General features: G+C 43.7%; 1 protein-coding gene across 1 annotated transcript in view; it reads right to left on the reverse strand.

Annotated features, from left to right (window-relative positions):
• The window catches only part of SBF2 (SET binding factor 2), a gene marked incomplete in the record, with an annotated part of 632543 nt that overhangs the window by 149335 nt on the left and 467706 nt on the right, over positions 1–15502 (reverse strand).

Genomic DNA, 15502 nt, shown 5'->3' on the forward strand with positions numbered 1-15502 from the left:
GTGGGGAGGGGGGAAGCTCTGACATGATGTGGGGAGGGGGAAGCTCTGACATGATGTGGGGAGGGGGAAGCTCTGACATGATGTAAGGAGGGGGAAGCTCTGACATGATGTGGGGAGGGGGGAAGCTCTGACATGATGTGGGGAGGGGGAAGCTCTGACATGATGTGGGGAGGGGGAAGCTCTGACATGATGTGGGGAGGGGGAAGCTCTGACATGATGTGGGGAGGGGGAAGCTCTGACATGATGTGGGGAGGGGGAAGCTCTGACATGATGTGGGGAGGGGGAAGCTCTGACGTGGGGAGGACTTGGACGTGATTGGGGACCTCTACTGTGAAATTAATTTCATCAAAGCAGTTGGTATCATATACATCAGGAGTGGCTCAAGATTTTGTGTACTTTTAAAGGGTGCTAGAACTCAAAAATAAATGGCAAATTCAGATTTAGAAGAAAGGGGGATAGAGGCATCCAGAACTCGGGTCTCTATCCCATTCTGCAAGTTGCTGTGTCATCCTGGAAGCCGGGAGCAGGCAGCTGCCTCGGCTGGGGATAGAGGACTGTTCTGCAATCCTGAGTCATAAATTAAATACACACACACATTCCAGAGAGCCCAGCGAGGAATGTGCCTCTTCTGTCCTTATTTCCCAAGACACTCCACTCATTCCTCGCGCACTCATTCTTTAACAGTTTGTTTCGTTATATTGCATTCTTCTGGGCCAGAGTATTGTCATGGGGAAATTATGTGTTTTTTTTTTTTTTTTGGACGATGTTGATGAATTGTTACAGGAAGGACTGGAATTCCATGTACAATGTCTCCAGAAACACATAGGACAAACTGCCCAACTATTATTCCAAGTATGGCTTGGCCAGCTTATCTGGATTTCTGAAATAAGGAAACTTGCAACAAATTTTTAATAAGGAGATGATATTAGAGATGAAATGTAATCTGCTTTTATTTTGCCTTCCCTGGTTCCCATCTCTCTCTCATCAACATGCTAATAACAGTCAAGCAGGGGAGGAAAAGACTAGATCAGGGATATGCAGACCTCCAGCTGTTGCAGAACTACAAGTCCCATGAAGCATAGCAAGACTGACAGCCACAAGCATGACACCCAGAGGCATGATGGGACTTGTAGTTTTGCAACAGCTGGAGGTCCGCTAATTGCATATCTCTGGACTAGATGATGCTGGACATTCTCCGGCCAGGAAATTAGACAGGCTCTATCTAACCAGCTTCAGCTTCTAATTGTGAGAAGCTCACAGTATGCAGTGAAATCAGAGTAAGCAACTTCAGTACAGGAGAGGAGCCGGTGTCTTGCCAAATATTGTCCCCCTGTCGGATAGTGTCCGCTGTGCATGCGCAGTACCCATGACAAGCAGATTCCGAAAATATCCGAAGATGAACGGTGCCTGCGCCGTGAGTCCAGGTTCAAGCCCCACCATCCAAGTAGAGTTGGAATAAAAAAGAGCCGAGCAAAGCAAGGCCGTGTCCGAAGCCTGGCGAGCGAAGCGAGCCCGCGAGGGGCCCTCTAACTATGTGCAGCCCTATGTCCACTTGGATGGTGGGGCGTGCACCTGACACACACGGCGCAGGTGCCGTTCATCTTTGGAGATTTTCTGAATCTCCTTGTGCTCTGTACTGCGCAAGCGCTGCACCTGCGCAGTACGGGGCGGAGACTATCTGATAGGTGGACATTTTTGGACAGAACACCGGTACAAAGACTGAAGGGAAGAATGGAGGCCAGATTTAAAGTGCAGCTATACTTGAAAGCTATTGCTTATATGTGTCTGTCTGATACGTTCAATACAATGCATTGAAACACAGGTTAAAAAAACAATGTGTGTGAACATGATTTGATTAGAGTTTTAATAAGCTTCCATTTTTTTTTAAATGGAAAATGCATCGAGGGAAGAAATGCGTAGATGTGAATCCGGCCTAGTCTCCCTACAGTGCTGGCTACATGTCTAAAGGTCTAGGCAACTAATCACATGATCTCTGCCGAAGGGAAAAGATCTGCCAACCTAAACTTAGACAACATTAGAACGTGGAGGCCAGCTTGCTCTCAGTGTATTCAGTCTATGAGAAATATTGGGGTTGATTTGCTAAAACTGGAGAGTGAAAAATCTAGTGCAGCTGTGGGAGCCAATCAGCTTTTAACTTCAGCTTGCTCAATTAAGCTTGGACAATAAAACCTGGAAGCCGATTGGTTTCTATGCAGAGCCGCACCAGATTTTGCACTCTGCAGTCCTAGTAAATCAAGATGGGCTACACAGGAACTGGCACCAAGATGGTCTGTGGACATCAGGAGGTGTGGGTTTGGAGCAGAGCAGTGGATTTGGGTATGCTCTGGAATAGTTTAGTTTAGACTGGAGTCCTTTATGGACAAAACCAACAACGGGTCTCCCGCTTGTTAATAATGGTCCGTGTTTTTTTTTTTTTCCTCACCAGGGTTTCAGGTCTGCTTTGAACTCTGAGTTTGTACCGGATGAGTTTGGTGATATTCGGCAAGTGAAGACCTGAAGTTGATTGGTTTCTACGCAGAGCTGCTCCAAATTCTGCACTCTCCAGTTTTAATAAATCAATCCCAGTGTGTTGCTCCTCTAGGTTAGATACTACAGCTTCACCTTACGGCCTTTGGATACTCCATATCTCTGAGCATGTATGCAAACCATTATAGGTTTAGCATACAATTTTTGTTCATTAAAAAAAAAAAAAAAAAGGAAAATATAGTAATGAAATTTCTTTGTCTGAGCCACTTAAAATAAATACACTCATTTAGAGGCAAACCCGGCTGTTGCCAGCAATATGTTTTTTAGTACATTCCTGACTAAATTACCTCTTAAACATCTCTTATAAACCTTGAAAAACCCCAAATAAAGGGTAACTTTAAAGTCTGAATGTTATGTATGTTGATAACGTGATGATTACTATGGAGAGATACGCATGTATACTGGGTATTATCCCTTTATTTAGGGTTGTGCAAGTTTTAATAAAGACACATATTGCTCAGGTTACCTATTGAGTTGGAGGAGTTTCGAAGTTTGAAAACTTGGCTTAAAGAAAATATTAAAGACAGATTGGACCGTGTTGAGTGCCGAATGTGGCACATTTATAGGGTTGTTGGCATTGGGTTTGCCAGATCCTTCTAAAAAAAAAAATAAATAAATAAAAAAATAAGAAATTTGGGAAAAAGAAAACCCAAATGGCATGTTAAGGTACACAAAGAGAAGTCTTCTCATTTGTTAAAAATTCCACAATATTTCATTAAAGATTCTCTGACCAAATAATATTGATTGGATAGAATAAGACCAGACAGGGAACAAAAATGGCGTAAGGTCTGAGGGATGAAACATATCAGGGGAGACTTCAGGAACTTAAAATGTTCAGTCTGGTGTGGCTGAAAACATTAAATACATGAAAGGTGCGAATGAGGTTCAGGAGAGCAGTATTTTTAATGGTGCCGGGTCATCCAGTACCCAAGGCTAAGATGCCAAACTGCACCTCCTTTTCTCCTTCCAGGTGAAGGAGGGGATGGAGCTAACAGCATGCCGAAAGCGTACATAATGTTTGTGGCATGTGTTGACCACCAATGGTTGTAGTAAATCGTGAAGAGTTTATTGTCGGTGCACAAACAGAGATAACACCGGCGAAGGAAACAAAAGCCCCTGCTTCAGTGGTGTCACTGGAATGACAACGTGTCCCAGCACTGGGGTGTACTTAGAAGAAAAAATGTCCCTGTGTCTGTGGTATCACTGGAAAGAAAAATGCCATGTCAGGGGTGTCACTTAAGGAAAAACTGTCCCAGCATCAGTGGTGTAACTGGAGGAAAAATGTCCCTAATTTGGTGGTGTCACTGGAGGAAAACAAAAATGCCTCTGCATCATTGGTATCACTGGAAAGAAAATTGTCCATGCATGGATGGTGTCGCTGTAAGGAAAAAATGTTCCAACATAGATGGTGTCACTCGAAAATAAATAAAATGTCCCAGCATCAGTGGTGTTAGCAGAAAGAAAGTCCCTGGAAGGAAAAAAATGCTGCAATGCATCATTGGGTATAAAATGCCCCTTGAGCCAGGCAGTGATTTTAAATATTAATCTTTCTATAATATCCTTTTTATGTGTTTGAAAATGAATCTTTATTAAAATAATGCTACATTTTTAATAGCTCAATGGCTTCAGTATGTATACCTACAGAGTATCATCTGGTTCTTTATTTATTACTATTATTATGATTATTATTATACAAGATGTATATATCGCCAACAGTTTGTGCAGCTCTTTACAACATGAATTTATAATTTTTTCTATTGTTATTCAGGCTGTTGGTAGAGTCTGATATGAGTTGATCAGTGGAAACGATATTGATTTATATACAATTTCAAAATTTAAAACATTGAAAACACAAAAACTGTAATAGAATGGAAAAAAATCCACCTAAATATTACCATCTATGGTCAACGTTACACTTTCAGACTAGCAAAGACAAGAGGAGAACATCAGGGCAAAACAATCTTTTTGACTTATGAATGGCATGTGGTGATAGCATGGGTGTCATGATGTACAGAACATGTGGGCCAGTAATGAAGTTTCCAGAAACTGAGAAAATGAAGTCCAGGAATGGAAAGATTGACTTGTAGGAATGACAGACACAATAGCAACAACCCGTCTGCCCTACTTAACCTTGGCTGACTGGGTCACACAAGGCCGCATGGCCTCATTACAAACCACTGAGGGGGTACAAAGTACTTAAATACTCCCAAAAGGATAAGAGGTCAAAGTCAATATGGAAGAAGGTTTCACATAACAAAGCCCAACATTTCTTCCTTTCACCACCGAAGTGAAGCATAATAGAATGATTAGAGAATTATTTCAGGCCATTGATGTCATGCAAACCGGAGATGAAAATGAAATTCCCATTTTAATGGAGAGTTTCAATTGCATTTCAATTGCATGATAAAAAAAAAAAAAAAAAAAAAAAAAAAAGTAAAAGCTTCAATAAAATTTATGAAAATATAAAAAAATTGTTTATAGTAAGTGTGTAAGGATTAAGTAAAGAATTTGTATTGTGAATTAATCAATAAGGCAGAGGGGGCCGACCAGTAAAGACACAAGGGCAGAGGGGGCCGACCAGTAAAGACACCAGGGCAGAGGGGGCCGACCAGTAAAGACACAAGGGCAGGGGGGCTGACCAGTAAAGACACAAGGGCAGGGGGGCTGACCAGTAAAGACAGGCGGGCTGACCAGTAAAGACAGGCGGGCAGGGGGGCTGACCAGTAAAGACAGACGGGCAGGGGGGCTGACCAGTAAAGACAGGCGGGCAGGGGGGCTGACCAGTAAAGACAGGCGGGCAGGGGGGCTGACCAGTAAAGACAGGCGGGCAGGGGGGCTGACCAGTAAAGACAGGCGGGCAGGGGGGCTGACCAGTAAAGACAGGCGGGCAGGGGGGCTGACCAGTAAAGACAGGCGGGCAGGGGGGCTGACCAGTAAAGACAGGTGGGCAGGGGGGCTGACCAGTAAAGACAGGCGGGCAGGGAGGCTGACCAGTAAAGACAGGCGGGCAGGGAGGCTGACCAGTAAAGACAGGCGGGCAGGGGGGCTGACCAGTAAAGCCAGAAGGGCAGGGGGGCTGACCAGTAAAGGCAAAAGGGCTGACCAGTAAAGACAGAAGGGCAGAGGGGCTGACCAGTAAAGACAGAAGGGCAAGGGGGCTGACCAGTAAAGACAGAAGGGCAGAGGGGCTGACCAGTAAAGACAGAAGGGCAGAGGGGCTGACCAGTAAAGACAGAAGGGCAGAGGGGCTGACCAGTAAAGACAGAAGGGCAGAGGGGCTGACCAGTAAAGACAGAAGGGCAGAGGGGCTGACCAGTAAAGACAGAAGGGCAGAGGGGCTGACCAGTAAAGACAGAATGGCAAAGGGGGCTGACCAGTAAAGACAGAATGGCAGAGGGGGCTGACCAGTAAAGACAGAATGGCAGAGGGGGCTAACCAGTAAAGACAAAAGGGCAGAGGGCTGACCAGTAAAGACAGAATGGCAGAGGGGCTGACCAGTAAAGACAGAATGGCAGAGGGGCTGACCAGTAAAGACAGAATGGCAGAGGGGCTGACCAGTAAAGACAGAATGGCAGAGGGGCTGACCAGTAAAGACAGAAGGGCTGACCAGTGAAGACAGAGTAGAGAGGGGCTTACCAATGAAGACATGGGGTGATGAGAGGGAAGCTCACCAGTGAAGACAGAGGATAGAGAGGGGCTTAGGTAGCGAAGATGGGTAGAGAGGGTGGAGAGGGCCCGACCAGAGAAGATGAAGTAGAAAGGGGCTGATCAATGAAGACAGGAGACAGGGAGTTGCTGACTAGAGACAAAAGGGATGGAAAGGTGCTGAGCAGAGAAGACAGGGCAGAAATGGGCTGCTCAGACAAGAAATGGGCTAACCAGTGAAGACAGGGGGCAGAGAGGAGCTGGATCAGTGAAGATCAGGGGCAGAGAGGAGCTGATCAGTGAAGACAGGGGTAATGAGGGGAAATTGGGTTGACCAGTGAAGACAGGGGGCAGAGAGAGGCTGAACGGTGAAGAGGGACTGACAAGTGAATATCGGGGGGGGGGGGGGGGGAGAGGGGGGTTGAGCAGAGAAGACTGTTGATTTCCTTCTTGCTGTTGAATAATCATTTTAATGCAAATAACTGAACTTATCAAATCCATAATCGACTGACCATTCATTGCCGTAAGTGTGGGCAGCATTAGAAGGATCCCACAGTTTGCAAGAATCTATGAAAAAAATAGTTGACCAAGTTGGGTATTTCCAACAATATGAAGTTTTGCCTTAACCACTTACGGACCCTGCCTGCCGTTGTATACGCCACTAGTTTGACGTTAAATACTGTGGTTATAGCAGCAGATTTTTTTCAACGGTGGACGGTCGGCTTTAAAATTGTTCTCCGTGGCAGATTTGTCACTTTTATCTATGGCGGGAGAGGTGCACCCCGCCACGTCCTGTACGTCTCCGCTACTTACCGAAAAAATAAGAAAAAAAAAAAAAAAAGATTTTTTTCTTTTCTCCTTTTAAGTGTAAATATGAGATGTGAGGTCTTTTTGTCCCCAGATCTCACATTAAAGAGGTCCTGTCATGCTTTTTTTTTTTCTATTACAAGGGATGTTTACATTCCTTGTAATAGGAATAAAAGGACAGTGTAAAAAATAAAAAAAATAAAAAAAAAAAGTAAAAGAAATAATAAAAAAAAATTATTAAGTGCCCCGTCCCTCCGTGCTCATGCGTAGAACAAATGCAGACATAAGCCGCACCCACAAATGAAAACGGTGTTCAAACCACACATGTGAGCTATTGTCTTGATCGTTAGAGCGTGACAAAGTATTGCAAAGACCATCATTTTTTTCAATAGGGTGTCTGAAAAAAAAAATAATATATATATGTTTGGGGGTTCTAAGAAATTTTTTAGGGAAGAAAAAATTATTTTAACTTGTAAACAACAAGTTTGAAAAATAGGCCTGGTCCTAACCTAAGTGGTTAACAGGGATCTAGAAGAGCTCATCTGAAACAACACCCAAGTCAAACATATCATCTAAAGTCTAATATAAACGTAATGGAGGGTTTGTTTGGCTTTAGAGTATTTTGGTACTTAATTGATGATTGGTTATTTACTTTAATATTTATAGACTCAAAAAGGCACATCAATGTGTAGCTGCAATAGAAGACATAACTTGCTTTCTCTGTCAATAGAATACAGGGTCACGTTTCACGGTCGGTGACCATGACACATCAGACGACTCAAAGCCGTTAAAGGGGCTCCCGACCAGTCATCATGACTTAATCATTTTTTTTAATACTACTTCAGTGGTTTCCTTTTTATGTTAGCACTCCTCTCTGTATAATGTATCCAAGTTATCTCACTGAACCATCTCAAACAGAGCTGGGCAAAGAGAAGGAGAGCCTTGTGCAATAACCTGAACCTCAAAAGTTACTCACGTTTTTGCTACAAATGAAACTTGTGAACATCCACTGGGGAGTTCCCATGGTCTTGCTGAAGCCCACACTCAACAAAATGTAATATATTGCAAGTTACCAGTCCTTAGACCCCCTTCACACTGGGGCATTTTTCAGACGTTTTTCAGATGCTTTAGTGTTAAAAAAAAAAAAAGCCCCTGTAAAGCTCTTGAAAGAAGCCTCATCTGCAACCCCAATGTGAAAGCCAAGTGCTTTAAGAGCCCTTTCACACTGCCAGTGCCTGAAAAATTCCGGTAATGCGCCGCTTAAACTAGCGGCGCTTTACCAGCATTTTTCGAGTGCTAGCGGGGCTCTTTTAACCCCCGCTAGTAACCAAATAAAGGGTTAAAAGCACCCACAAAGCGCCGCTGCCAAAAGAGCTTTGCAGGCGCTCCCCATTGATTTCAATGGGAAGGGGAGCCTTAGGAGTGGTGCATTCACCGCTTCAAATGCGCTGCAAAGAAGCTGCTTGCAGGACTTTTTTTGACACCATGCCAGCGCAGCGCCTCCGTGTGAAAGCACTCGGGCTTTCACATTGGGATTGCATATGAGGCTTCTTTCAGGCTCTTTACAGGCGCGTTTTTTGATAACGCTAAAGCGCCTGAAAAACGCCCCAGTGTGAAAGGGGTCTTAGATGTGGTGGCTGCTAGAGTTGCACGATTCTGGCTAAAATGGGAATCACAATTTCTTTTGCTTAGAAGATAGATCACGATTCTCTCACAATTCTCGCGGCACAAGATCATCTTTCACATTAAAACAAAAAAAATTGGGCTAACTACAGTGAAGCTACACTTCATTACAGTGTATTTTTCCCAAAAAATTGCGTTTAAAAGACCGATGGGCAAATACAGTGCGACATAAAATATTGCAGCAATTGACATTTTATTCCCTAGGGCAGTGATGGTGAACCTTGGCACCCCAGATGTTTTGGAACTACATTTCCCATTATGCTCATGCACTCTGCAGTGTAGTGGAGCATCATGGGAAATGTAGTTTCAAAACATCAGGAGTGCCAAGGTTCGCCATCACTGCCCTAGGGTCTCTGCTAAAATATATATGTTTGGGGGTTCCAAGTAATTTTCTAGCAAAAAATATTGGTTTTAACTTAAGAAACAAGCATCAGAAAAAGATTTAGACTTTAAGTGGTTAAACTTCCTGCATTTACACGTTGTTTAAAATCTTGGCGGGCTGCCCTGGATTTATTCTTTACATGCAGAAGTTTATCCCTTTGATCTAAGAAGGAAGAGTTAGTTACAATGTTTCATGTTAAAAACTTGGCAGACTGCCTTGACATTTTCTTTTGACGGCTGAGTGAGCAGATAAGTCTCCCCACTTGTTATATGAAAGAGTTGGCAAACTCTGCAATAGAGATCGTCAGGGGGTTGAATTGAGATCACGATTTTTTAGTGATTAATTGTGCAGCTCTAGTGGCTGCATTCATTTTCATTTATAGGGCCTTTTTTCTTTATTTTTCCTGGTAATCCTGCCCTTGAGTGGCTGTCATTCACTCGACTGTATCTACAGAGGCAGCCATGGATGTCACCCCGCATTCTCGCTAAATTTAGTCTACAAACGAGAAAATAGGCCCTTGTCTCTTCATCGAGATCAGTGGTTCCTAACATTATTGATGCCAACTCCTGGTAAATTTTTACAAAACCTTCCATGCCCCAACAGTAAAGGAAAATGTTTATACTAACCCAAAAAAAGTAAAGGTATTGAAATGCTAAAAGGCTCTGGTCGTGGGTGGGTGTCACTGTGGGGGAATGGGGGTTCTGAAGTTAGTTTGGGGACTTGGTGGCTTTCTAGAGCAGTGGTTCCCAACCCGTGTCCTCAGGACCCACTAACAGGCCAGGTTTGCAAGATAACTCAAATACATCACAGGTGATACAATTTGCTGCTCAGTGATTGCAGTATTCTAATCTGCATCTCCCCCAAGGAAATACTTAAAATCTGGCCTGTTAGTGGCTCCCGAGGACAGCAGTTGAGAACCACCGCTGCAGAGTTTTCTGGAGGGAGCTGGGGGCAACTGTGGAGGATGGGGTTGCTAAGAGGGGGATATGGTTCTCTCCAGGAGGCTGGGGGCTTTACAGGGGCACTGTGGTTGACTGGAGTGAACTGCAAGGGCTGGGGAGTACTGTTGCACACTTTGGGAGGTTGGGGTCTCCATAGGGTTCTGAAATCACTGAAGCAAATTAGGGGGCCCTAAAGGAGGTTAGGGGATCCGCAGGTGGCTGGAGGCCACTGATCTAGATTACATGGAAGATAGGTCAACTGGTAGTTTACAGGCGATAGGCGTGCTTGTACTTTCATCTCACAGGAAGTGACTGGTAAGCTCCATGAGATATAGATATAGATATATATATAGATATATATATACGGTATATATATATATATATATATATATATATATATATAATTTTTTTTTTTTTTGGATCTCTCCCAAGTTATTTATGTAGCTATCCGTTTTTAGCTATAAACACCCCAATCTACCCACATTCTGTGGCCTAATGTACCACCCAGCGAAAATTTTGGACACTTAGATATCCCACAGACCAGCCCCAGTGGATTCAGACCATTATACCAAATCTGTACGACAGCCAAGTCACAGAGATCAATGGCAAGTTGGACAAACACATAATTGCATAAGACAAGTATTTGGCGCAAATCAAAGATATTAGGTTCCCACTTGAAAAAAAGGAGTCTATAAGGTTACATATGGTGAGTGCAGGGAATGCACTACTTTGTCCAGACCAAAAAAAGGAGGGAATAAATGTTCTTTAGTTCATGGAGAGGGGGAGGGGAAAAGGGATGGGGAGGGGGGGATGGATCCGCATGCAGGGCTGCCACCTTAAAAGAGCTGAAACTTGAGCTCCTGGATTGCTGTAGATAAAGGAGAAAAAGGAGAGAAAGGGGCGCCTCTGGGTGCAGATTTTTTTAAAAGGTTTTATTTTTCAGTGTAAAAAACATAAAATTTTGCACTCACATTTAGTAGGCAAAAAGTAAGCATTAAACACCAGGGGTCATCTGGTATATCTGATTTTTGGGACGTCAGCCAGTGGTCCGGTCCACATCTGTCATCTCATCGCGTTGTTCCTGTTCCTCTCACATGCTGTCCACTGCAGGTGTTTTGTATGAAGCAGCCGGCTTGTGGTGGACACGAGATGTGCGGTCTTCAAAACGAGGCTTGGGAGGCAGAGACGACCAGGGCGCGGGGCTGTGACGTCAGCGGGTATGCGACGCGTTTCTTGAGCGTGCGGGTCGAGATTGTCGGACGACCGCGCTCTTTCATCAGGCAGAATCAGAAAAAAATGCAGGGGACTCAGGATATAAATAGGGGCAGGCTAAGGGCAGTGGGCGGGGCTACAATCGAGTATGAGAAGGAAAACAATGAGTAATGAGGGGAGAGGGAAGTGGGATGAGTAATGAGTACACAAAAATCTCCACCACCCTCCTGGCCGACCAATTGTGGCTGCTATGGATAGTGTCACCACAGGCTTCAGTTTATACATTGATCAATTCCTACAGCCCTTGGTGACACAACTGCAATCCTATATCCGCGATGGTCGTCACCTCCTAGAACTCCTGGTTACAGATGGGAAACGTCATATACCTGGCTCTCCCTGGATGTCAGTTCACTATATACCTCCATCCCACATGACTTTGGCCTAAAAGCGATTGAAAACTCCTTAATCAATGACCCCCTAATGAATATGAAGCAAGCGGACTTTGTGCTAAAGGCCGTTAATTTTTGTTTGACACATAATTATTTTACCTTCAACGGTGACTTTTACCAACAGATCCAAGGTACAGCTATGGGCGCCAATTTTGCGCCCTCATATGCGAACCTTGCGATGGGCTTCTGGGAGTCCCACTACATCTACAAAAATAATCCTTTTTCAGAAAACATAATCTTTTTCGGTAGATACATAGACGACCTTATCCTCATCTGGGATGGAGCAGCTGACTTAATCCCCCCCTTTGTTCAACATTGTAACAATAACCCCTATGGCCTATCCTTCACGTCTAATACCAACTGCGAGACCATAGCATTCTTAGACCTAGAACTGGGACACGAAGGTCATGCTATTATCTCAAAAAACTATACAAAACCAACCGCGGGCAACTCCTACCTTCACTTTAATAGCTGTCACTATCCAAAATGGATTAAAAACATCCCAAAGGGACAATTTTGGCGCCTAAGGCAAAACTGCACCAAACAAATCGACTATATCGAATCCAGTAACACCTTGAAAACTAAATTTAAAGAAAAAAACTATCCTGCACCCCTTATAGAAAACGCTTTCAAACAGTGTCTTTCAGAAAATACTGCAACAAAAACAGACCGCCCCCCACAGAATTTCTCTAGTAGATTCATCACCACTTTTCACAATGAACATAAAACTATGGAAAGAATTTTAAAAAAACACTGGAATATCCTACAGCAGGACCCCCACCTAAAAACTGAACTCCCAGCCCGACCATCTGTCACTTACCGCAGGGCCCCAAACTTGAGGAACAAAATCGCACCCAGCAAATTAAAAACTCAATCCATTTTTCCCAAAACCCTCCAACTGATACCTCTAACTGGGATGTATCAATGCCACAAAGCACTTTGCAAAACATGCAAATTTGTCAAACACGGACAAAAAGAATTTACCACCAAAGGCAAAACCTATGAACTAAAAGAATTTTACAACTGCTCATCCGATTTCGTAATATATGGTCTGAGTTGTCCCTGTGGTCTCATATATGTAGGGAGAACCATTAGGACTCTCAGACAACGTTTCGGTGAGCATCGTAGACTAATAGAAGGAGGCACAGACCCCCATAGCGTGCCCAGACACTTCGCCCTCTGTCATAAGGGGTCCACATCAGGTCTCAAGGTCTGGGTTATCGAGCAGATCCCCAACCATCTCCCTCCAGCGGAAAGGTTTAAAAAATTATGCTCCCGCGAAACCTTCTGGATCTACACTCTCGACGCACTCTCCCCAGGGGGAATCAACGAGTGTATCGAAATTGCCACCATCCTCTGATATAACCAACCCGTTATCATCTGTTGTAGAGCTCAAACTGCCCCATACCAGACACCCCTTGTCCATAGTGCGGTCTCTATCATACAACATGATTCCACAAAAAAATATCCTTCTATCTATATAGATATCCTCTCAATCTATCCGCTTGCTCTAGCTACCGATATTTATGGAAAATATATTAGTATACATATTGTTTCCAACGTTACTGCATCTCTCAAGCGATTATACTCTGTCTTCTCCTTGCAAAGAATCATGCACTGATATTGGCTTGTATATGTACCCATGCATTTCTTTTAGAAAATTATTGTTATGATTTTGTATTTGTGTAATACTCCCCCCCCCGTCCACCCCCCCTCTTTTTGCTGCCCCCCCCCTCTCCCCAGGCCCCCCCTCCCTCTCCCTTTCCCTTCCCCCCCCCCTTTTTTTCCCCCTTCCCCCCCCCCCCTTTTTTCCCTTTCCCCCTCCCCCCCATTTTTATTTCCTCCCCTCCCCCCCCCCGTAATCCACTCCCTCGTACCCCTTTTTTTCCTATCTCCGCGCCCCACACTCATGTATGTGCTCACACACATACACACATGTGTCCATGTAGGCATATATGTGTGCTTTCCTGATTATACTTCTGTTTTTTAATTCTCATTTTATTGTATACAATACTCTTAGAATAACATTATTAATTACATTAAAACACTGATAAGCGTACGGATCTACACGTGTATGTGTGTATGTGTCTATACACATACACTATTTTTTATTTTTATTCCCTTATAACACATATGTCCTGCACGTCCAATCTCCAATATAATTATATCTACACACTCCATGTATGCTCCTCTCTTTTTACCTTCCTTTCTAAGTTTTTTAAGCCTTTTTACCCATTTTTAATATAAAAATTTTTTTATCTTCCTTCCATCCCCCTTTGTTTACTCATTCTTCCATCCATTCTTTGATTTTTTCCAAATAGGATTTTATCCCATAGATATCTTTACCGATATGTACATAAGATTTCACCATAGACGTTGACTTCCTCCTTATACTAAGCCGCTCCAGCTCCCTCTCTCTCCCACTTCCCTCTCCCCTCATTACTCATCCCACTTCCCTCTCCCCTCATTACTCATTGTTTTCCTTCTCATACTCGATTGTAGCCCCGCCCACTGCCCTTAGCCTGCCCCTATTTATATCCTGAGTCCCCTGCATTTTTTTCTGATTCTGCCTGATGAAAGAGCGCGGTCGTCCGACAATCTCGACCCGCACGCTCAAGAAACGCGTCGCATACCCGCTGACGTCACAGCCCCGCGCCCTGGTCGTCTCTGCCTCCCAAGCCTCGTTTTGAAGACCGCACATCTCGTGTCCACCACAAGCCGGCTGCTTCATACAAAACACCTGCAGTGGACAGCATGTGAGAGGAACAGGAACAACGCGATGAGATGACAGATGTGGACCGGACCACTGGCTGACGTCCCAAAAATCAGATATACCAGATGACCCCTGGTGTTTAATGCTTACTTTTTGCCTACTAAATGTGAGTGCAAAATTTTATGTTTTTTACACTGAAAAATAAAACCTTTTAAAAAAATCTGCACCCAGAGGCGCCCCTTTCTCTCCTTTATCTAAACACATAATTGCCAATTTGGTTTTAATTTCACCAATCTGACCCAATGATCTAGTTGACGGAATGCTAAAAACATATGAGTACTGGTCCACTTTATTGTTTCTGATGAAAGCTGACATTTGTTTTGCTGGTATCGACCTTGTGCACGCTGTATCTTTGCCAACGCAAGATCCCAGGGCTGGCGGAAAGACCGTTAATTAGGGCTGAAATTGTTGGTTCCCGCATCCATAAATAACTGCAGATTTTGGAAATAAGAGGATCAGTTTGGTACGAGGCTCAGGCTGTGTGATTAGAGGGGGGGGGGGGGGGGGGACAGTGAAGAGAGTCATCTATTCCGGTACTCTGAACCTGCTCTCTACAATAATATGTTTTGTCTTTTCAGCGATAATTACCAGCTTTGCAAATGAAAGGCGGTCAAGTGTTCCCCTCTACTGTACAAAACCTCCAACTTGGCAGAGGAGTCAGATAAGCTCTTTCCTCGGTTTATAAATACATTCTCCCACGAATACCTTCATCTCCGATCTCAGAAGGTTACTTGATTTTTTTTTAACAGAATTGCTGACTGCCAATCACATTTTAAATATTAAAAGTCTGGTTTGCAGTTAGGTAAGGTGGACCTTGCCAGATTATTCAGCATTTTATTATTTAACAATAAAGAGTGGCTTTAATTATTGAGGACAGGACTGATTATTTTTTTTATTGGGTAAATATGAAATAATGAACATTAATATTTCATATTCTCACTTACCAGCAAATGGAGCCCTAGGAATCATTTTACGTGTTTTCCAGGCTCTCCTAATCCACTTACTGTATATACTTGAGTATAAGCTGACCCGAATATGAGCCAAGGCACCTAATTTTACCACA

The sequence above is a fragment of the Lithobates pipiens genome, unplaced genomic scaffold (assembly GCF_037356315.1).
Source record: "Lithobates pipiens isolate NorthernLeopardFrog02 unplaced genomic scaffold, aLitPip1_a1.2 Scaffold_24, whole genome shotgun sequence".
NCBI classification, from domain to species: Eukaryota; Metazoa; Chordata; class Amphibia; order Anura; family Ranidae; genus Lithobates; species Lithobates pipiens.